This window comes from Urocitellus parryii, chromosome 13 (assembly GCF_045843805.1).
Source record: "Urocitellus parryii isolate mUroPar1 chromosome 13, mUroPar1.hap1, whole genome shotgun sequence".
Classification (NCBI taxonomy): Eukaryota; Metazoa; Chordata; class Mammalia; order Rodentia; family Sciuridae; genus Urocitellus; species Urocitellus parryii.
Window position 1 is genome coordinate 49454045 of NC_135543.1, and position 23867 is coordinate 49477911.

Genomic DNA, 23867 nt, shown 5'->3' on the forward strand with positions numbered 1-23867 from the left:
ACTCCAAGTTCCCTGTGTTGCCCTGTTTCCAATAACACATGTTTCAAGTAAAAAGTATGGGGGTGGGGTGGGGCCCCCATGAGAGGGCGGTTAGCTGGTTGCAGAGAATAATTGAAACGCTCCAGGAATGACAGTGCAAAGGGCCAGAAGAATTCACCAGCAAAGAGAATTCCTTTCTGCTGTGGTTCTCCATAAAGAGCCCTCCCAAGTGCTGTGGTCCAGGCTTCAATCCAGTCTGTTTTTCCAATCTTTTGAGAGAGAGAGAGAGAGAGAGAGAGAGAGAGAGAGAGAGAGAGAGAGATTGCCCCTTCACTATCTCATTTTCCTGCCATGTATATTGCTGAAGATGGATTCATCTAAATAAGTTTAATGAGCTCTCGCCTGTGGAAATGGAACCATCCCTTCCTCAGTACCTAGAGGCTAGCACTATGGGTCATAGTAGATCACTTCTCGGCTGTCTTCGTTATCTTAAGTGTCTGTAGCTCAGTGGTGTTGCTACAAAGATCATGTTACCAAAGAGAAGCTTCAAAAAGCTTGTCGATTGCAAAATGCACAAGACCACAGTTTTGATCTGAGGTTGGAAGTGACCTTTTCATGTGGTTTTTTTATACTTATTAATCTACTGCCTGGTGGCATATATTCCCATAAACCCAAAAAGAATGATTTGGCTCTAACAGTAAAACTGATGATTCAAATAATTCCTATATGTAATTTAAATGCCCTCCAAGGTAACAAAACAATCAGAGTGAACATCCTGGGTGAATGTTATGCAATATCGCTAGAACAAAAGTTGAATTCAAACCCACAAATAATTAGCTTTCCCTTATTATAAAAGCTATTTACTGTATAGACTTAGTGAATACAAACTTTTTAATATTATTATTATTATTAGCGAGTAATTTAGTTTCCCAAATACAAATCCCAGCTCTAGACACCTTATTATGCCAAGTTTCCTAAACGATGTGGAGAATCACAAAAATGGGAAGCAGGACAAGAACTGGCAATGAAACCACTTTCTGTATAAAATGGGAAGCCTCACAGCAGCTCTGTGTTCATAATGGTGGACTCACACCAGAAAACTTATTTAGAAGAAAGTTTTATGTGAATACAAAGTCTTCAGCATTTATCCTGAACATTCTGCATGCTAACCAAGGCTGTTTTTTTTTTCATTAAAATTTTTTTCACATATATAAAAATAAGAGACATTCCATTCTGGTTTGGTTTTAATGTTTTTTTTTAAAAAAAGAATATGTATTATTTGTTTCAAATTTGTGATTTATATCCTGTCTCTACTGAAAAAGAACTGTAGGCAAAAACCAGATGTAATGGTCTCAGAATATATAGTGTCTGCTAGAATGTACAGAGTCTCAAAAGAATGCCATTATTTTCTCTTTGTGGTTTTTAAGAATCAGAATCCTTTACCATATGAGCTGTCCACAAGAGTTTTCGATGCAGAGCAGAGGAGTCCTCCCTGGCTGGGGAGGTCAACCAGCACACCTCTTACATTAGTCCCTCCTAGCTGGCTCCGCCCTCTTGGCTGTATTCCTGGTCACTTCATTCTAGGGGCACAGAGTGAACTGTCAACAATCCTGACAATATATTTCAGCAGGCCTGACAACTTCATTATCTGGCACTACCATACAATGTCCTTCTGTGATTAAGCACTGAATCTTTTCATTAAAAGAACTCATGAAAATTCAGCTCCAGCTTGGCCGTTGGCGTCTCCTGAATAATTGAGACAGACACTTACAGTGTGCAGGTATTTGGAGGGAGGCCATGAGACATTTCTTGAGTGGGTGAAAGTTTGCTATGGATGTGCTCACAAAAGGGAATTGCTGAGGATGGTGCCACTGCTGAGGACCTATGAGGGCCAGATTGCCCCTTCTTGCTACCTGTAATGCTTCTACTAACTCGGCAGAGCAGGATTCTGACCCTATTTTCTTCATTTTAGGGAAGTAGAGGGTCAAAGAGGTTGGGTTCCCAAGCCAGTGAGTGGTTGAGCTGGGAGTTGAACACAGATCCCTTACATCTTGCTTCTCCAAGCTTATTTACCTTCAGAAGTGAAAAACCAAGGACAGCTAGATGAAAGATCCTGCCTAGATAAACTGTAGACAGCTAATGGGTTAGACTTGCACTAGAAGTATCCTGTCAAAATAACAACATTGGTGCAAACCACCTTTCCCACATTGACAGATAACCTTTCTCAGAAATGAGCAGTAAAATTTGGACTCCAGTTTATGATTACAGGCCTGAGGTTTCTGCAGATTGCCATTTCTCTTACTAACTGTGGTGACATAACTAAGCTCATTATTCCATAAGAGGTCAGGATTGGCTAGCTCAGGAAGTCTTGTTGGCCCTCAGGGAAATAGCACTCAAAGGCAATGGGATTTTTGGAATAGGATGGACTGGGAAGGAAGAGAGCTTTATAATTTCAAGGCAAACTATTAGACATGCAGAGGCCTCCATCAATTTAAGCTGGAAACGAAAAGATGTTGGTTGCTCCTTTCATATTTTCTTATAAATTTCTACTACACTGAAATGAGAACCTCAAAAGCCAGTCACCAATGGCTCATTCATCTATGGACCTGCATGACTATTGGTGGATCAAACTTGCAGGAATTGGGCAAGAGAAGTTAGCAAAAAGGAGGTGAAAGGAGAGCTCATTAAATGGTGATAGAAATTAATTTATCTCTAGGGCTGGGGTTGTGGCTCAGTGGTAGAGCGTTTGCCTCTCACGTGTGAGGTACTGGGTTCCATCCTCAGCACCACATAAAAACCAATAAAAATAAAAATATTGTTTTTATCTACAACTAAAACAATATGTAAAAACAGAAAGAAATTAATTTATCTCTAGTCTCTCGACCCCTCCCCCAAATGTGGAGTATATTGGGAAAAAAATTTCTCCCACAAATGCCAATATGGTTCCCTGGTTCTGCAATCCACAGTAAGTCTCTACCATTTTAATAGTCTGTCTACGCCTTAAAGAAGATTCCAAGATGCTTACCAGCTGGTGTTCTGACTGGCAAGCGCTAGCTTTAGGATAAACGTTTCCCAACTCTCAAGCAGAGTTCTCTAGACCCCCAGACCCTGCCCACCTCACTATGCTCCTTTCTTGCTACATGCCATTTATTCATTTATATGAATATAAAAATTGGGGCACCGACTATTGTCCCAGGCACCAGGGATGATGAAGAGCTGTTTCTTTCCTCTGAGCCTTGAGAGTTGCTCTTGAAATACCCTCTTCTCTTGATAAGTAACTTCCTTCCAACCTGCAAATCCCTCCTCAGAGAATCCTTTCCTAATTCACCTTGCACCCAGCCCAGCTGCACCTGAATCCCTCCGCATATGTGTAGACTGCATGGCACACATCCACACTCAAAATTTAGGTGTTTCTCAGGTCATTTAAATACCTTCTTCAGGATACCACTGCCCATAGGTATAGGAATTTAAATTTTTTGCAGTATTGCTTTTGCATTTGCCCCAACAGACCAGTAGTCACTGGGACTCTGAACATCCTGTGGTTTAATCCATACATGACTGGAGTGTGAATTCTGGTAGTAGAAAAAGAGGGATCCATAGCTCCCTGCCCTCTGTCAATCATTCTCCTTCCCAGGAATAGGAACCAGCTCTCAGGTGCAAGGGATTTCACAATCTTTTCTGCCATCTTTGTGCCAGACTTTTAGGCAAGGAATGACGTAGGAATCTCACTGTCCTACAGGCCAAGGTGTAGACTACTGGGAGAGGAAAACAGCTCAGGGGCCTGACAGTCAAAATGCAGACACCCATGAGAACACCTTCCCCACCCAGTCAGGGTTGATCCTCAGCAACCTACAGACTCATAGGAAGAGTTTTCTCTTCTCTGCTGGAGGTGGGTGATGGGTGGGGTGAATACTAAAAATGGAAGGAATGCAAACCATGCCTTTAGACCCCTTTCCCAGACCAAAATGAATTCCAGGGCTCTAAGGTGACCGGGCAGTTCTACATTTTATCTCTCAGCACTCACAAAACTAAATTTGATAGAGCAAAGATGAGAAACAAAAGACCACAGCCCAACACTTGCCTCAAGTGTTGCTGCTTTAAAAAGTGTCATTTTGGGGCAGCTGAAGGACTAACAATGATGACAGGGAAGAGCGATGGGCACAAATCTCAGTTAATGACAGGGTATTTGTTGTTTATCACTGAAAAAGCGTCAGGGCATGTGAAAATGATGCTTCAGGGCAGGTGTTGGCATAAAAGCCTAAATTCACTCTCTCACATACCTTCTTGATTTCTTTTTAACCAGTGAAACTAGTTTTTGATGAGAGAAACATGAGTTTCAATATAAATGAAAATAGCCATCAGCTTGAAGACATTCCTCATTCCTCTATGAATATGTGGGTTTTCAAATTTATTTCGTCAAGTGAAGAATATAGTTGAGGACACTGAGAATTAAGAGGAAAAAGCCAAGGCAGTGACAGATTTTACTGTCAGCATGTTCAAGCAATTATTCTGTTCTTCACTGAGTGGGGCCTCAGTCCTGAACCTTAATGAGGTTCACTCATTAAGGTTTCACTTTCTTTGCAAGTCTATCAACTTGAAATGAGGAAGAGTTGGCAAGTAAATAATGAAGGAAATTGGGGGGATCTATTTTACGGACTACTGCCCTACAGAGGCTGCAAAGGAAGTGCAGCCTCTGGATTTAGGAAGGGGCCGCAAAGTTGTTGCCAAAACTGGACAAAGGAGAGAGAGAAGGACAAACTTTTTCATGGGGCCGACAGCTATGGTTTTCAGGGTCAAAGGAATCACACTGGAAAATAAAAATGATAAATGACTCAACCAAGAAGTCAGGAAACGAATGACCATTGAATGTAACGCAAATGGGAAAATGAACGCTGATTTAATTTCCCATGCCACAAATTCAAAAATGACAGAATTAAATTTAGAGAATTATTTGAAATTGAAATAACTAGATTAAAAACATATATTTGGGGTTGAGGTTGTGGCTCAGTGGTAGAGCTCTTGCCTTGCAAGTGGAAGGCACTGGGTTCAAGCCTCAGCACCACATAAAAATAAAATAAAGGTATTGTGTCCATCTACAACTAAATAAAATATTTTTAAAAACCATACATTTGTACGTATGTACATATAGAGTGACTCACTTTGTACAAATGTACACACCCACAAAGTGGTTTTCTTCTTCAGACAGAAGACATGTTCGAGAAGGATCTCTAAAGCAAAATTCAAATTCACAGTTTCTCATAGATCTATGGGGGCAAGGGGATAGTGGCACCAGCTTACTGTGACTAGCAAAAACCAGTTGTTTGTATTGCCTCACAATTCCATGGTCAGCAGTACGTGGTAGCCTGAAATGGGTCACTGGGAATATTTATTTATATTACAGAAATAAGCCACAACCCAGATCAGGACTTCTATTTTCTGGAGAGCTGGTTGTTAGACATTTGCCAGCACACCACTCAGCAGTGCACCTGACCAATCACATGTAAACAAACCACGGCTCTGTCCATAGAGACTCATCACTTGAGAAGTTCAGGATTACTGACACCATCAAACCTGGACATGGTGGGGATTGTATCAAAGCACTACTCTCTCCCTCCCTTTCAAGATTACAGAGATCTTACAAGCATTCTTATTAGCATGCATGTAATATCTGTGCACATTAAAGATTTTGAATTCAAAACTTCCATGGAAACTTACTCAATTTCAAATTCTTTTTTTTTTGTATTCTTTTTTTTTAATTTTTTTTATTGGTTGTTCACAATATTACATAGCTCTTGACATATCATATTTCATACATTAGATTGAAGTGGGTTATGAACTCCAAATTTTTACCCCAAATGCAGATTGCAGAATCACATTGGTTACACATCCACATTTTTACATAATGCCCTATTAGTAACTGAAAAAGTTTTTTCTCAGCAAGAGAAACAATAAGAGAGGTAAATAGGGAGCCTACATCCTGGGAACAAATTTTTACTCCTCATACTTCAGATAGAGCCCTAATATCCAGAGTATACAAAGAACTCAAAAAATTAGACAATAAGATAACAAATAACCCAATCAACAAATGGGCCAAGGACCTGAACAGACACTTCTCAGAGGAGGATATACAATCAATAAACAAGTACATGAAAAAATGCTCACCATCTCTAGCAGTCAGAGAAATGCAAATCAAAACCACCCTAAGATACCATCTCACTCCAGTAAGATTGGCAGCCACTATGAAGTCAAACAACAACAAGTGCTGGCGAGGATGTGGAGAAAAGGGTACTCTTGTACATTGCTGGTGGGACTGCAAATTAGTGCGGCCAATTTGGAAAGCAGTATGGAGATTCCTGGGAAAGCTGGGAATGGAACTACCATTTGACCCTGCTATTGCCCTTCTTGGACTATTCCCTGAAGACCTTAAAAGAGCATGCTACAGGGATACTGCCACATCGATGTTCATAGCAGCACAATTCACAATAGCTAGACTGTACCCAGATGCCCTTCAATAGATGAATGGATAAAAAAAATGTGGCATTTATACACCATGGAATATTACGCAGCACTAAAAAATGACAAAATCATGGAATTTGCAGGGAAATGGATGCCACTAGAGCATATTATGCTTAGTGAAGCTAGCCAATCCCTAAAAAACAAATACCAAATGTCTTCTTTGATATAATGAGAGCAACTATGAACAGAGTAGGGAGGAAGAGCAGGAAAAAAAAGATTAACTTTAAACAGAGACATGAGATGGGAGGTAAAGGGAGAGAAAAGGGAAATGAAGGAAGACCCTCATTGCTATACAAAATTACATATAAGAGGTTGTGAGGGGAATGGGAAAATAAACAAGGAGAGAAATCAATTTCAAATTCATCATCTCCGTGGGGTGAAATAATTTTAGGCTCCTAGTGACACTGACAGTGTTTAAGGCTCCATTCCCACATATCTGTTAACTTCAAATCCACAGATTTAGGTTTGACTTAACTCCGGATCAACCACCCTGAAGGTGCATTTCCTTCTTGGACTGGCTCTCATAGCACAGAATGGAAAAACTGGGCCAAGGGCACATGAGTCTAGAAACAAGTTAATCATAGAGATCAGAGATGAACAAAATATGCACAATTTCATATGACATGAAAATCTCAGGATTAAATCACTTTCTTGTGTTTCATGTTCAAGGAAATGAATTTTATTTCCCAAATGGCCAAACAACTCCTAATTAGGCTTTTAAAAGGGTTAAGCAAGCTGAAAGAAAAGGAGGCTTGGATGGGGATTTCAAAACATTGTGCAATCCATGCCTTGTTCAAGGATTTCTGCATTACCCCAGGGAAAGTAGAAAATGAACCTAGCATCAGAATCACCCATTCATTCATGTATTTTTTTCCTAGTTTATAGCATATATTTATTTACTCAAACTCTGGTAAACTGCATAGTTTTTAAGTAGTTGAGAACATACTGTTGAGTTCATTGTTTGTTATTTTTTTAAAAAAAATATCCTGTGGAAAGAGTACCTTCTACTAAGGAAATATACATGTTTTGAGGGGGCCACTACACAATGGGATCCTGGGATCCAAGGGACAGGACAGTGGTGCTTGAGCTGGAGCTCATTTTGCCTGGGGCATCCTGGCCTCTCAGCTCTCTGCCTGGAAAAGTAACCAGAGTTCAGGTTCAGCTGACAAGACAACAGGCCAGCAGTGGTATCCTCCTTGCAAACACAAAGATAGCACTATTTCATTCCCTCTACATTATGCATGACCCTGAAGAGGAACTGAGAAAGGATTTGGTAATTCACAAAAGCTCCATTCCTAAATGAAGACTAAAATTAAGCCCAGACTTTACAGTTCTGACTACTATGCAAATGTTCCTTCCGGCCGGAAAGCAGTAGACTTATAGTAGCAAAGCAGGTCAAGACAACCAACCACCTGCAAATACAACCCACCGGTTGCCCTGAAACAATCTCTCACCTCCTACAGCACTTAGGGGAAACAACACCTAATAAACAACACCTAGTAAAGCAAAAGAACATACACTAGAGTCACAGGGAAAGTCCCACTTACATCCGTGGTTATGACAGTGCTTATAAAATTAGAAGCACTAATTTATTAGGGTATACCCAGTTGGTTGTGATGGTATATTTATTAAATTTTATCCATAGGACTCTGGCACAGAAGTCCATTTTCATGGCTCTGAGCTTGGTGGAAGATCCTTCTGTTTCCACTCCTGCTTATTTCCCAGACAGACAGACACACACACACACACACACACACACACACAGTGGCACAAATCATATATGAGAAATGTTTATTCAAGCAGAGCTGGAGAAGTCATGGCTCCAGGTGGCCCCGGCCTAAGGGAAGTCTCCTTTACTTAAAGGCTTCTGCTATAGGGAACCAGGGTAGGGTGGGCAGGATCACAGAGTAGGGCACAAAAATTATTTTCCCCCCTGAAGGAAAAAGAGCAAAGACCTGTGATTATCTAGACAGACCAGGAGAAAGGGAGAGATATGACAATGGGAAATGTAAGAGGTTTATGGAAGACACAGTAAGAATGTCCCTGCTATTGGCTAATTTGTGTCCTAAGAAGCTGGAGATCTTGAGGTGGAAGATGTGTGCTTCGCTCACTGGGACTTAGAGACCACATGGACTATTTTTGTTAGTAATAACGGACGGACAAGTTCCAAAGCACGAGAGGGAAACTAACATTATATAAAAGCACGTGGGCATCTAGAGCAAAGTCAACCAAATGCATCAGGTAAAGGAGTCTCAATTTCCATCTTCACCATAGAGATTCATATTTCTGGAATGGCAGATTAGCTTCCAATATGAAGGTTTCACATACCTCTGCATCCTAGGTTGGCAAAAAGGGACTGGACTTCAACTCCCATTACCACCCACATCCAAGAACCTTCCTGCAGCACCAAAACCACGAGCCAAACACGGTAGCCCCACCCTCGGGGCTACCTCCTGTATCCCCCGCACTCGGGGAAGGGGCAGTTTGGACCATGAAAGTATTCCTCTTTAAAAAGAGGAATACTTTCCTATTTATTCCCAAGGTCTCCTTCAATCTCAGCTCTCCTCCCTTAGCCTGCCTGCAAGAAACACAAAACAGGCCATGGACTGAAAAGACCAAACCTGACTCCATATATTTTTATTGGACTATTTCATTTCAATTAAGTCAGGCACCACCGTTCCGAAGTCACTGAGCCAAAGCCTGAAGCGGACCACCTAAATCTTTCAAATAGGTATGGAAGTAAAGGCAAAAGTGTCCTGTGCCATTCGGGGGCGCTATACCTGACAGAGTATTATTTACTAACACTGGATAAAACACATCCAAAATAGGGCACTTGGTGGTTCAAGGATGGACCTAGAACTTTCTGACAAGGAGACATTTAGTGACATAACACAGGCAGTGTCACGATGCCTTATTAAGAGTGGATCCATTTTTAGTCTGATATTCCAGGAGAAAAATGCTTCTGGCCAAATAAGTTAAATTTTGCCCCATCAGAGATTACAGCTCAGTATCAAAAGACAATTAATCCCTGGGAGAGATGGTATACTCAAGTCAGTAAGGAGCACGGGCTCTGGCTCCCTGTCATCAGGACAAAGCTAAAATGGTGGAGGTGGAAGGAGCTCAGGCTGGAATCTGTCATGAGAGCACTCGCAGTTTTCCTTTGTTCAAGTTTCCATCTTGGTGAAAAACAGGAAATTATCATGTGACTGAAGAATAAAATACAGCCTCCTGTGTCATAAGGTTATGGCTAGTCCACACTTCTCATCAAATATAAGCTCACCATACTTGATCATGTTTTTGATAGTCATACTTCCTTGCCCTTCCGTAGTGATAGGTGGATTCTCAATACTAGGGGCATATTGTGGCTTCTCTCTTTAGGCTTCTGACCCTGGTGTGACAAGCAGACATCTCCAGTGAGACTGGTGGCAGGGTGAGGGGGAAGCAGTGTGGACACATGGAAACCGATTCAGATAGGAGGATCTGAACTCTTTCCCTAGCCACACTGATGAAGGGTTTTTCCAAGTTCTTTAGTGAGGGGGAATTGGAACCTGATATCAAAACCCACTGTATGTCCTTTACAGTTTATTGTATATAATTATGTACCATAAACTGTGCATGGTTTGCATTCCAGGGCGTGGGATCAGTCGTTCTCAACAAATCCTTTTGTTGACTTCTGTAAGTCTCAGCTAAGAACTCAGTTAAGAACCCCCTGAGGGCTATCTGCACTGGTAGAACTGATGATTGTGACAGAACTCCAGGGATCAGGGGGAGCAGCAGCACCCTCAGAAACTGCCTGATGTGCTTCACAATACGTGCTCAGGTGAGCATCAGTTAGCAGACATATCTGGTGTGCAGTGTTCCCAATACCAAACAATGCCACTACATGCCAACAGGACTTTGGGAATGCAGATAGATTGAATATTCCTTATCTGAAATACATGACACCAGAAGTATTTCAGATATTTTCAGATTTTAGAATATTTATTACAGATTGATGAATTTTTTTCTCTGTTTCCTTCCCAAGCTTGGGCCTCCTCTTGCATGTGGGTCTAGTTCCATAAGAACCCAAAGGGAGGGGGGGGCTTCCAAATACCTAAGGCCTAAGTTGTTGTTTGAAATCCTGTGCCCCATGTGCATGCCTGTAAAGCAATGCTAGAATTGAGGTGTCTCAATGTCAAAGAAGAGCAAGTAGGAACACATGACCAAATACAGTGGGTAAATTCCTGGCTTTAAATAGCCACTGAGCAAGGAAGCAAAACAGACCTTGACTGACTATACACCTTGATGTCCTAAAAAATACATCCCATGATTTCTAGGAGACCATAATGTATCTTTCCTTCTTAGGAATGCCAGAAATCATATTTGTCAAATATATTATATGCATATACATAATAGAATAGATTTTGCATATACATAATAGAATCTTAAATATTAAGGAACTAAAAGGTCCCGTTAAACTCTGTTTTGAAATGCATGCATTTTTTCCACAGGTTTGCACAAAGGTTAACCTGCAAGCATATCTAATGTTATAAATAGGGCCTATAATTGTGATAAAGCCGTTCAAGGAATAAGCCACATGGAGACTATGATCTCATCCCAGAAAAACACCCACAGGTATACATTTGTACATGATTTCAGGAGACCTTGGGCTCCATAAGCTCTGTATCAAAAGACAATTAATCTCCTGGATCTGAGGTTCAGAACTTGTGATTCAGTCCTCTCATCTGAATTTATAAATGCTAATATGTTTTCTGGTTGCCTGTGACACTGACATCCTTCGTATTCCCCACAGACAAAGTGATTCCATTTACAAACATCTCTTTCCCCACCCTTCTGCCCCATGCCTTCTCTTGGTCGCCGGGCCCAAGCATTTCTTTTCTCTGAGACCCTGGTTCCAGTAACTAATTCACCAAAGCGACACATTAGGCATCCTGAGTGCAGACCGCAGTCATCTATGCAGCCAGTTAAGTGGCCCCATTGAGACAACTCAGTGCAGAGAGCCACCAAAGGACAGAACCATTCAACAGAGAGGATGTGGGACCCAGAGACAGGGCAAGATGGGGAAAGTTCTCTGTTGCTAAAATCAACAAGGACAATGTCTCCACTGGAGGCCCAGATGTCCCATTAAGAAATGTCCTACTTAATAGTCTCAAAAGGTTGGCAACTGTGCTTGTGGGAACCAACAGCAAGAGGAGCAGCTGGAGTAAATGAATCCAAAGTGTCCTTTCCCACATCTGGCTTCATCTTGACCATGTTCCTGTTCTGCTCAGGCTCCTCAGGGAGCTTCCCATCTCACTGAGAGAGCTGAGGTCCACATGGTCCCACACTATTTCCCTCCAACTGTGACCTTATCTACTCAATCCTCACCACTTCTATTCCAGCCACACTGCACCTTGAACCTACCAGACATGCTGCCCCAAGGCCTTTGCACTCGTGGTTTTCTCTAAGACTGGGCTCTCCCCTTCCTACCCTCATGGTTTCCTCCCTCAATTTTTGCAGATTTTTTACCCAAATATTATCTTCCCAGAATTCTTTTGAAAAATGCAACCCCCTGAGCCCTGTTCTACATCTCCCTTTCCTGTTTTATTTTTCTCAGTAACACTTACCGCCTCTCAGCCTCCCACAATATAAGTTCCATGCAGAGAAGGATTCCTGCTGTTTGTACTCACCCACATACACCCAGAGGCTAGTGTGCAGTTAGTATAGTACCTGCCTCACAGGGTTGCTGAGATTCAATGTGTTAAAACATGCAAAGCCCCTGCATAGCACATGGCAACCCACTGAGAACTCTATAATGTTTGCTATTGCTTGGGTTTTGTTTTAAACTTTGTGGGAAATCTAATGGGTGATTATCATTTTACAGATTAGGAAACTGAGGCTCGGCGGTATCTTTTCCTTGAAATTCCACATTTGTGGTTGGCAGGGTCAGGATTCCTATCTAGATATGATTCCGAGTTCTGTGCATTCTTCGCCCTTCCTCTGCTTTGGAAGTCCTGGGATAGAAGTGAGGCAGAAAGTCCATTCTTTCTGGTATAAGCTCGAAACCTGAGGATGCACCAGCCTAGGGGGTGGGTGGCTGGGGAATGGATTCTGCAGAAGCCGGAGAGCATTGACTGACAGACCTGCATGAATCTGAAATGGCGGGTGGCATTTTGTTTACTTCCTAACTTCACCAAAAAATGTTAGCAAGCCTGCCAATTAAAAAATGTTTTCATGACCCCAGAAAATCCATGGATTGGAGACATTTACTTTAAACAGTCATTCCACCATAACAGGAAAGAGGCAGAGCAGAGGAGTTTATTATAACAGCTGCTTTCATACCCCAAACAAGGTTTGGCTGTTTTTGGCAGGTTGTACTGTAGTTGGCAAGAAGCTGATAGACTGCGTGAGTTTCCTTTCCAAAGATCATTTTGCTTCCCCCCGACCAAAAAAAAAAAAAAAAAAAAACACCCCCAACTGGACTATCTAGTGTGAACGGCAGATGTACGGCTCTCCACCGGCCCCCCCCCCCCCCGTCCTTCTAGGGTGTCCATCCTACCTGGGCCTCCGTGGGGCATGAGTATGTACAGCAGAAAGAGCCTTGGGATTGCAAAGATGTTGATTCGAACCTAATGATTCCTTTAGCAGCTGCTCAACTCTCCAAACCTAGGTATCCCTGTCTGCAGGGTTCTGAGGACCCAGATGAAGGAGACAGAGATGGAGCACAGAGCTAGGTTGTATGGGCAGCTCTGAGGATGCTTCCTGGTCAGTATTGTGAATTTCCACGGCTGGAGGTTTCAGTTCTGCCTCCTTCTGAGGAAATCTCCTGAGATACTTCATTTTACCAATTGCAGGCAGCAGAGAATGTTAGGAACAAGCCCCTTTCCTGAAGAATTTTTCAAATGTGACTTCTCTGCAACACCTTTCCTTCAAACACACAAACCAGAAATGGAATCAGGAGAGGTGTCAGGGTACCTACTCCTGCATGTGCCAGAAGGAAGAAAGGGAAGGAAGAGAAGAGGACCCGGTGGTGGCCCGAGGGCAGGGCTTCACTGAGCTTAAAACTGGAAATCCTACAGGAAGTGAAGGCCCCTGACTGCTAGGATCTGGACAGCGCTGGGCTATACCTCCTGTAAAACCCAGTGCTCAGCAAGCGCCTGAAACCATTTCAAGGCTAATGGCTTCCAGATGGCAGAAATGCAGCCAGCGCAGGATGCACGCAGCACGTGCGGGCACGAGGTGTCTGATGCCCATCAGCTGGGCTGCTGACCCAAGGTCATAAAGAACCCATATGAATTATGACTGACCCCCTGCAAGCTGGGATCCCCTGGCTGGACTCAACAGTGGGTACTGGGATATGCCAGGTATGGACGTGTCCTGGAAGCCACCCTTCCCAGCTCTCTGGCTACATTTACTCTTTAGCATCTTGGTCTGAGCCCCACGGACAGCACATGCCGGCTGCTCAAAAGAAAGGAGCTTCCCAGAGCATTGCTAGGTTTTTTGGACTGTGGTGGAGGAAATCCTTGGCCAATGCTAGAAGCTTTGAAGACCTATTTTTTTTTTAATCTTAAAAGCTTTTAATCCTCTGTCTATTCAGAGCCTGAGTTTGGAACACTTGCCTTCCAAAGAGAAGCAGGAAAGCCAGGGAGCAGCCCAAGAAAGACAGGAGGTGGATTCAAAGGGCCACCACCATGTGGACACATAAGCAGCAGCACTCCTGGGCTGAAGCTCAGAGAAGGGTGGATTGGGGGAAAATGGATGGGTGGGTGAGAGGTGGGTCCTATACTCCTTTCTCACTTGGAGGACGGTGGTTTAATTCCATATACCAAACACCAACTCAACCCTAAAAGGAGAATAAGGAATTGTGTACATCTTCAGCCCTAGCCTCATGTCTAGGGGTGATATTTCAAATACTTAAAACATGTTCTAGTACAATCATGGATCAATTAAAAGGGAGACACTAGAGTACTCCCCGTCAGCCCTGCCTATATCTCAACACAGACATTAAACTCCATTAAACACACACACAGAGCAATTATCTGTGGGTGGAATATCCCAGCACAGCCTGCACACTTTCCACTGTTGACACAGAACTTTCACTGCCTGGCACATTTCCCAGAGGGCACCCTGCTCCGCATGGACCAGGCTGCAGGGAGCTAATGGTACATCAAAAGACACACTCTATGCCCAAGTTGTGAATTGAAAACAAAAACAAAAGCAAAAAAATGTTAAAAATAAAAGTTGACAGATGAATGGCTATTTTAAGTTGTTCCACTGTTTAGGGAAAGTAGTTGCAGGGACGGGTGCCAGGGCTTGCAGAATATTCTTCCATTCCTACGAAGCTGTGTAAAAAACCCAAGTGTACCACCTGGTGAACCAAAACAGTCAGATGCAATTATCACGGGTTCCTCAGCCAACTGACCAGCATCAAGCCCCGCAGGGCTTGGCCAGTGAGGGAGAAAGGAGGCAATGCTGCCCTCCAGGAGCTTACGAGGAGATTCTCGCAACTGATTTCCTGGCAATTACTATTAAAAGTTGTCGGTCAATCTCTAGCTCCTACACTGCTCTCCATGGGGACAGTGTAAATGCCAAAAGGTATACTAAGAAAAAATACTTTGTCTTGTCCTTTCTGGACTCGTCTTTCCAACATGATGTACTTCATTCCAAATTTCCCTTTTCCTTTCCACTCCTTCACTGCTCTCCTCTCAATGTCCATCTGTCTTTTCTTTCTTTGCTCACATGCCTATTCTCCTCTGCCATTACCTCCACCCTATTTCTTCCTCCTAGTTCCTTATTTCCACCGGTGCCCTCCAGAACCTTACATCCAAACTACCAGAAATAATCCTGAATGTCCTTGGGTGAAGATGAAATGGGACACGGTGGGACCGAACGGCTTGCTGGCTATTTCCAGCAAGCCTCCTCCTGCCACACACAGGGATCACTCTGTTTGGGAGTCCAGGGCTGGATGGATCATGCAACCTTCTATCACAGCACTTGAACTTCATTAAGAGAAAAAGCCTAAACAAGCAGAACTGTTTACTTACTCCAAACCGGATCCATACAACCCCAATTTTTTTTTTGAAAAAAAAAAAAATAAGGGAAATAGAAGAAAATCATGAGCGGGCGGGGGGGGGGGGGTGGCGCAAAGGAAGAAATGAGGAACAAAGAGTGGGGAGAAAGACCCAGCTTCAGAGTGACCACGATGTACTCGGGTCAAAGCTCAGAATACTAAAACTGTTTCTAATGTTCCACTAAGTAGCGGCCCCTCGGTGCTTCTGACAAGTGATTTAGAGTGAAGTGGTCTGTCCCCAGGGGGGCTCATGAATCTCCACGCACCATGGTTCAACCCAGAGAGCAAGAGTGGCCCAGTCAGGAAGGTGGCAATGCAAAGGTCAGACGTGCAGGGAAGAGATCATTCATCAGCCTGATGTGTGAGCATGCCTGGGACAGCACACAGGACAAGAGCCATCTGGTAGCTTTGCTTGCAAGACCAGATTGAGAAGGCACCAGCACAAAACCACAAAGGAGAAGATGAAGCTGTATTTCCGGAGGAAAGAAAGCAAAGATTTCCACCCAAAGCTGAGGTAAGAGCTTTATTCTTATTTTTTTTTTTTCCATTGATGAAGAAAGACTCCTACTTCCGTCTGATTTGGATTATTTTTAGCACGTATGCCTCAGCGTTGGTGCCTGACACGTCTGGCCACGTCCTTTTCCACCCTGAAAATTTTCAATAGCTTCCCACTGCCTAGAGTTTAAAACAGAAACCCAAGAGCCTCTTGTCCAAGGTCTTCTTGATGAAGCCCACCCCCGCTCCTCACCTCCACCTTCTCCCCTGCACTCCTCAGGTCTGGCTTCAGAAGACTGGTGGCTTCCAGAGCACATGCCGCTGTCCCCTGTTTGCTTGTCTGGCCAGACTGCACTCATCCTCCATAACCCACCTCAAAACCCCAATTCCTCTGTGAAGCCTGACTTCCGAGGGGCTCCATCTTCTACACCCCCATTGCACTCAAACACCACCCGCTGGCTACTTGCCTCTCATGATAATAGAGATTACAACTCTTCTCTTGTCCTCTTTTTGTCACCAGTGCCTAATAAAAGACTGCTGCAAATGTATACAGATCATTCATATAGTAGTCATTGGAGTCTCTCTCTCTCTCTCTTACACACACACACACACATACATACACACAATGTCATTACTTCCCGCATCTCTAGTGATTGATTCTAGTTAGGTCCTTTTCTACCAAGTGTCTGATCAGGGACCCAGCAGTGGGACAGATGCCATGAAATAGAATGAGCCACAGATCAAAAGTTAAGTTTAAACTTGGAAATGACTTCTAAGTGCTTAGAGACCTCATCTGTTTGGGCCTCAGTTTTCAACTCAGGCAGGGGATGCATGTCTGCATGAGAGTGGAGTAGAGAAGAGAGAGAGGGGCAGGGGATGGCGGGGGGCGGGGGGTACATGCAGAGGGCCTTATGCAGACTGCCACCTGGTCCCTTACAGCTGGAAGGGGACCTGGCCCCTGCAGAGTGGCTTTGTCTGAAGAATCACACATTATTTCCCTTTTTAATCAGCCTTTTTTTCAAAGAGACACAGAATAAGAAGTGGAGCCCTGTATAAATGTCAAAGTCAGTGGATCCAGAGACAGAGAAAGCCAGGTAAGAACAGGAAGGGCCCCTTGCATTGCAAAGCAGGTACAGAAAAGTGAAGTGAGTACTTATGCAGGAAAGAATGTTTGAAACAGTCAATTGTACTGAGATATAACCGTGCTCCAAAACCCTAGTTTTCAATGAAACTGGCAAGAGGAGAGACAGATATCAAACTCTCAATTGTTCTGAAGTTCTGTGGTGCAGTCTGTGTTCCATTAAGACAGTTCACCTCTCATTAGGAAAATAATTGTTAGATTTATGAATGCCAAACACTCATTATTCACACAGGTTAAGTAAGGATACAGGTTTGTGACATTCTAAAGAACTAAAAAAATGTCCTGCCCACCATAAAAGGAGACAGAAGTCTTCCTAGGGATTAGGAATGGGCTGCAATACATCTGTCATGGAGCTGAAATCATTTGCACATACCATGCACACTGTGTGCTAAGCAGGCATTGCAGATAGCCAGAAGATCTGCTCACCAATGAAAATACAGCTTCTAGGGCAAAATGTGTCTTTAAATATTATAATATTTGCCTTAAAGAACACCTTTCCTGTTTTAAGTTAGTGGCTACTCATATAAATCCTTCAGATACACTAACTGGAAAAAAAATCCCTTTTTGTTTCTACTTTTCATGTACAGAGGCAAGAATACAGGATCAACTAGTTTCACAGGTGTGGTCTGACTTACTACTTTAGACAATGGCTTGCTCCAAGGCAGGAAGTGAGTCTTCTAAGTGTTCTGCACCTCATCATAATGGGGAACGTTTTCCTAACCTAGCAAGTTCAAGGCATGCAGAAATAGGATTTGAAAAGACAAAAAAGGCTGGAACTGGAGCAAACCCAATGTACTAAGATCTGATGAGATGCAGCCGTTCCTTATGTTAGCAGTGTGGTGTGATGGAAAGAGCCCATTCAACTTTCCACCCCAACACCCCACTGGTTAGTGCATAAGTCCCACTGAGTCCCCTTCTTCATTTGTACCCAAACATAATAGAACTATTATGTAGATTAAATGGGACCTTGCATTTCTGATAATAAATATAGTGAATAAAAAATTCAGCTACAACAGGTTGGATCAATGTATAGTATTCCCCTCTTCTCTCTTTTTGAAATGCTATTCCTTTTCCGGGGGTGGGGGGATGTCTACCTGTAGACAGCGTGGATTCTAGTCTGTACCCTCATGCTGTGTCACAAGGGAAATCCCTACATGGGGAGTCTGTGGATCATGTGGGTCAATCTGTCTAATTCTTGAGTTTGGAACTGGGAAACTCATTGAGGTAGCACACAATGAGTTTCTTTACATGGGTGTCTTTTCACCTTGCCCTTATCAACACCAAAGCGGCTTTTTAATTTTAAAGCAAAAAAAGCAATTGCTAAAATATAAGATGGTTTAGCAGCAGCATCAAAAAAAAAAAAAAGAAAGAAAGAAAGACAGACTTATGAGCCAGGTGTAGTGGCACACGCTAATAATCCCAGTGGCTCTGGAGGCTCATGCAGGAGAATTGCGGGTTCAAAGCCAGCCTCAGCAATTTAGCAAGACCCTAGGTAACTTAGCAAGACCCTGTCTCAAAATAAAAATCAAAAAGGGTTGGGGATGCGGCTCAGTGGTTAAATTCCCCTAGGTACCAAATCCCCAGTACCAAAAAGAGAAAAGAAAAAGACTTAGGAGTTTAAAGGAATAGCAAATTCAATATATGGTGTGGTTAATACATGATGTGATAGAGTTGGGGAGGCAGGTGTATATACCTCCATATCCTAACTCCTCCATTGCCTCAATATAACATCTCAGAGGGCAAAATAATATCTTCCAAGGCCAGGTGTAGCGGCACATGCTTGTAGGTCCAGTATTTGGGAAGTTGAGATGGGAGGATCACTAGAGTTCAGGAGTTTGAGATGAGCTTGGCAACATAGCGAAACCCCATCTAAACCAAAAAACAACCCAACTGCAAGAAACATGATACAATCATATATCCCAGCAATATGATCTAGCTAGTTAGCTATATTAGTTGTGATAACCAATATCATAACTTATTATCATGACAAAAATTAAGAGTCCAGAAACAAATATGAGGTCCAGCTCATGGAAAGATCTATACATTCCACAAGAGGATGTAACTTCCCCTTCCCCCACACCTCTCCACCATCCCTTTTTCATATTCCACCTATGCAGCCACCAATGCCTCTGATTAGTAAAGAACCCAGGCAGTAATTCTCAACCTTGGCTGCATCTGAAGTGCCCAAGAAGCTTTTATCCATCTTGAGGCTCAGGCCATGGTCCAGTCAACGAAACCAGGATGTCTGCATTTGGGGCCAGGCAAGCATCCAGGTGCTTCCAACGTGTAGCCAAGGATGGGCCTGCTAGTCCCACTTGCCTTTGGAGCATGGTACCAGTTCTGGGCCACAAACTTGAAGAAGGGTAGAGAGAGAGAAGAGCCTGTTCAGAGGAATGTGACCAGGGCAGCAAGGAAGTCTGACTTCTGCCAGAGGACAACTGGCAGAGACCTTGGAGAAGGGGGTCTTAGAGGTACAGCTGTTACTTGCAAATACTTGAAGGACTTCAGGTATAAGAGGAAGTTGTTTGGTTTTCCCTTCATTACTATCCAAGGGCAGGAACTAAAGGAAATTGGATTTCAGCTCAATCAAGAAATTTCTTCTTTTTTAACCTGTAGTATGAAGTCAATGGGGAGGGATCACAAACCCCTTTGCTTCAATAACTCCAATTCCTTCCTACGTCACCTTCCTTCAGGTTGGCTGTTTCAGTGTGCTGATACTTTTTTCTACCTCTGAGAGCTTCTTCAGGATTTCATTGACCTTGATCTCACCAAATTCCAAACACAGAAATTCAGATTCCTTAAGAATCTCCCTCATCCTCTCCAGAAAGGGAAAGAGCTCCTTAGGTGGTACCTGTGGACAGAGCTAGCTCCACAGAAGCTCCTCAGTGATGCCCAGGTAGCCACAAAGGCATCCTATACCAGGCTGCTCAGGGCTGGACTGGGAACTTGCAGCCCCAAACTTACCTGCTTTGGTGTGCAAAGTGTGCCACCCCCCAGCTGAGAACTTTCTTATGAAGAGGTCTTCAGACAGGGACTAAAGGAGTGCAGCAGAACATGCAACCCATCACTGACATGGGTACATAAACCAGAGTGAGAACCTGCTAGGCAGAGATTCTGCAGGAGCTGAGGCACTAGACACAGGGAATCAGACTCAACGGCCCTCAGCATCCTGTATAACTGTGATTCCAGATGTCTTTGATTCCAGGGGCTCAGCGGCTAGTAATGGACTAATTATCAAATCTGCAGAATGAAGGAGAAGATTCTGTGTAATTCAGGAGAACAAATCTATCATAAACCTTACCAAATGGATAAACACGAATGGGTTGGAACATAGGAAGAAACCCAAGAAAACAGAAATGTCTAAAACAAGTTTTCTCTACCACACCATACACTTCATTAGAACAATTCAAAACACAGCAATAAAAAGCAGTCACAGTAAATGGCCTGGCTGTGGCGGCTCCCTAGGAGGGTATCTGCTGATTTAAGAAGGCAGACAGTCTGCAGGAGACTCCTGCTGTTTATATGGTTGTCCAAGTTAATTATCCCTATACTTTCAGATGAGGTGAATGGTATTCTGTTTATCTAGGTCAAATATTTGGAGCTAACTCTGTCCCTTGATAGTCATATGAAAATACATAGTGTTGTCCTTTTGGGCATTATAAGAAAGGATCAGGTTAAAAAAATAGCATCCCCTTCTTTATGGGCACAACATAGTAAGCCTTTATTTCTAAAGGGCTCTAATTAGACCCAACTCCAAACAAATGATTTTAAAAGGGATTTAAAAAAAAAAAGAAAGAAAAATGTTTGTGGACAATTATTTCTCTTTCTTGATTCATGATGTACTTTTGTCTTTGAGTTTATGGAATGTTTCCCTACAGAAATGATGAAAATCTGGCTTCTGACCTCTGCAACTATTCCTAGAAACAGTAACTACCACTGAGTATGGAAGACAGCATGAAGTTACCATAGAAAACTAGGAATGTGTGTTCCCAGAACAAAGAGCAACAGTGTCAGATGCAGGAAGAAAGTATGTTATCACAATGTAGGAAAAGTGTTCGTGTGATTTAATCTGCAACATAAAATCTTTGGAAGAGTCAGGTATTTCCTGATGGAATTTAACAAGATGCCCTTTAAAGTGAATCTTGTTTCATATCAAGTCAGTCAGAGTGAGCTGAGGATAGAGGGGAATAAACCCACCGTGGAGGATTACTGGGAAACCTGCTCTGGGTACGATGGGGAAGAAGGATGGTTTGCCTTTGGAGGGATGGAGCCCTCAGGAAAGTGCAGATTCACTGAGCTTTTAGAACTATAGGCTTCCCTTAGACGGTGGCCTTTAGAGTCATTTCCAATGTTTCTAACATTATTACAGGATAGCTATGCAAGGCACTTAAGCAAACACAGGCGTGCAGTGATAACAGGAAGACTAAGACATGGCTGCTGTCATCTTGGAATCCCAGATGATACTGCTACACAATCCTCCTACTCAAAGTGCCTTCTGTGGACCAGCAGCATGTGTGTTTCCTGGAAACTTGCTAGAGGCAGAACCTCAGGCCTCTGCCCAGACCTACTGAATCAGACTGTCCATTTTAGCAAGATCCCCAGGTGACTCTTCCTGTGCCCCTTAAAGTCGGAGAAGCACTGTGATAAAAGACCTTCAAGTCTCTCATTTTGCAGATAGAAAGCCAAGGCTCACAGTAGTTGGGTGACTTGATCAAAGTCACACCATGAATTCATATCAACCAAATCTAGAACGGATGTTTCTTGATGGAAAAACATGTTACAAGAAAAGAACAGACGTGGGAACCAGGGAGACCTGAATTTGGAAGCTCTGTGTCTCCACTTTTTACCCATCCCTAATAGGGGTGATTATATTTTCCTAGTAGTATAATTCTGAAGAATTCAACAAGATAACATATGTAAAATGCCTGAAGTGTTCAAAAAATTTAATTTCCCACATTTTTTTCCCCAGTCCCACCAGCACCTTCTAGGAACATACAGCCTCTGGGAGAGGCCAGGGGTTCACCACGTGGTAAAGAGTTTCACTGGGCAAAGAATGCAGAATGCTACCATCTCCACTAAAGGCCCGGGGTGTCACATTGCTGCTCCATGTTCTTTAGGACTGTGGCCTGTGCTGCATGGAGACCCCTGGATGTTTCTAGTCCTGTTTTCTAACACAGTGACATGCTCACTTTTGGCAGGTTAATTGGCAGCGTTGTCAGCACAGCTGCCTTTTATTGCCAATAAACTTGGGTCCCTGAGAGCTGTGGCCTTAATTATTTGTTATTTCTTTTTCCAAGGGGGATAAAGTAGGTCTTTGCTTTTAAAAATGTGTCTCCTGCATCAGGACAAGAAACTGAAGAATTCACTCAGGAATTTAGCACACAGCAGTCACTAGGAGTGCCTCACAAGAAGGAAAAAAAAAAAAATCGTAGACGCTGCAGCACTTTTGTGCTAGCCTATAATCTTGTTTTTTTTTTTTTTTTTTTTTTTTTCTTTATCTTTCTCCCCCGAAAAAGATTCAGGCTTAATGGCAAAAATTTCACTTCTCTTAATGGCACAGAATGATCTGCATCCATTCTAAGCCTCATGAAGAAATTTCCACCAGTAAAATATTGTGATTCTGTTCCCCAATTCCCCAACAATGTTTGAAGGCTCTAATGTCGTGATGCAATCCTTTAGTGACAGTCTCTTACTCAGTACTTGAGAGCTGCTCAATTTCTCATAGCACCACTGGTTCAGATACAACCATCCTTGACTGAGTATTCCATGGCTCTTAAAAATAATGTGCTCTAAGGAAATTCAGAACCTTCATTGACAGCATTGAGAACTGGGCAAAAAATCATCCTGATGAGTCTAATTGCTGTGTAACCTCAGTGTGTCACTTTTAAAAGCTTGAATATCTTGTTGGGTTTATCAGAGCACTTTTCCTTACGTGTGACAAAACTAATATTACATAAAACAGAATCCTGCTGAGTTGACTTCATACACTACTAAAAAACATTTGGTCTGGCCCATTATTAGCTTTCTCAAATATTTGGGATCTAGGGAAATCAGAGAAAAATTTAGTCCATGGGGAATGCAAAGGTCTGTTGTAGCCAATAGTTTTCAGTATCTTCCCCACAAAATAGCTTCCTGGATTGGCTGGTAGGCAGACAGATGTAAGTTTCACCTTCTTTCATTTCTACCTTCTAGTCGAGGGGCTAATGAACTGTAAAGACAGTCCCAACTAGACAGCAGGAGGGACAAGGAACAAAAAGAACTTGGTAACGGGCCATGTACATAATTGGTACTTAGGGGAAAAAAATCAAGCTTAAACAATAATTTTTAAGGCTGTTAGTATCCCTGAGCTTCCAAAATGGCAAGACATAGTAAACTAGTAAACTATTCTATTATAGTCAAACATAACCTCACTTTAAATAGAGTCCTTGTAAAATTGAACTAGATTGATATTTTAATCAGAGTTATCTGTATAATCTTGAACTAAATCTGCCTAATTGGATCATCTGCAATGGCTCTTTTGGCCATTAGTCCTAATTAACATGGCGCCACCATTACTGCACATGTTCATGTGGCTTAAAAGTAGAAACTGACATCATCCATAGCCTTTTTAGGAGATTCACGCAACATTTTTGTATGTGGGTCAATCTCTCCATATGCCAACCATGCATCAATGAACTTTGTAGACTC

At 42.7% G+C, this 23867-nt stretch overlaps 1 protein-coding gene across 1 annotated transcript in view; it reads right to left on the reverse strand.

Annotated features, from left to right (window-relative positions):
* Window positions 1-23867, reverse strand: part of Colec12 (collectin subfamily member 12) — a 179457-nt gene that overhangs the window by 41229 nt on the left and 114361 nt on the right. The window lies entirely within an intron of this gene.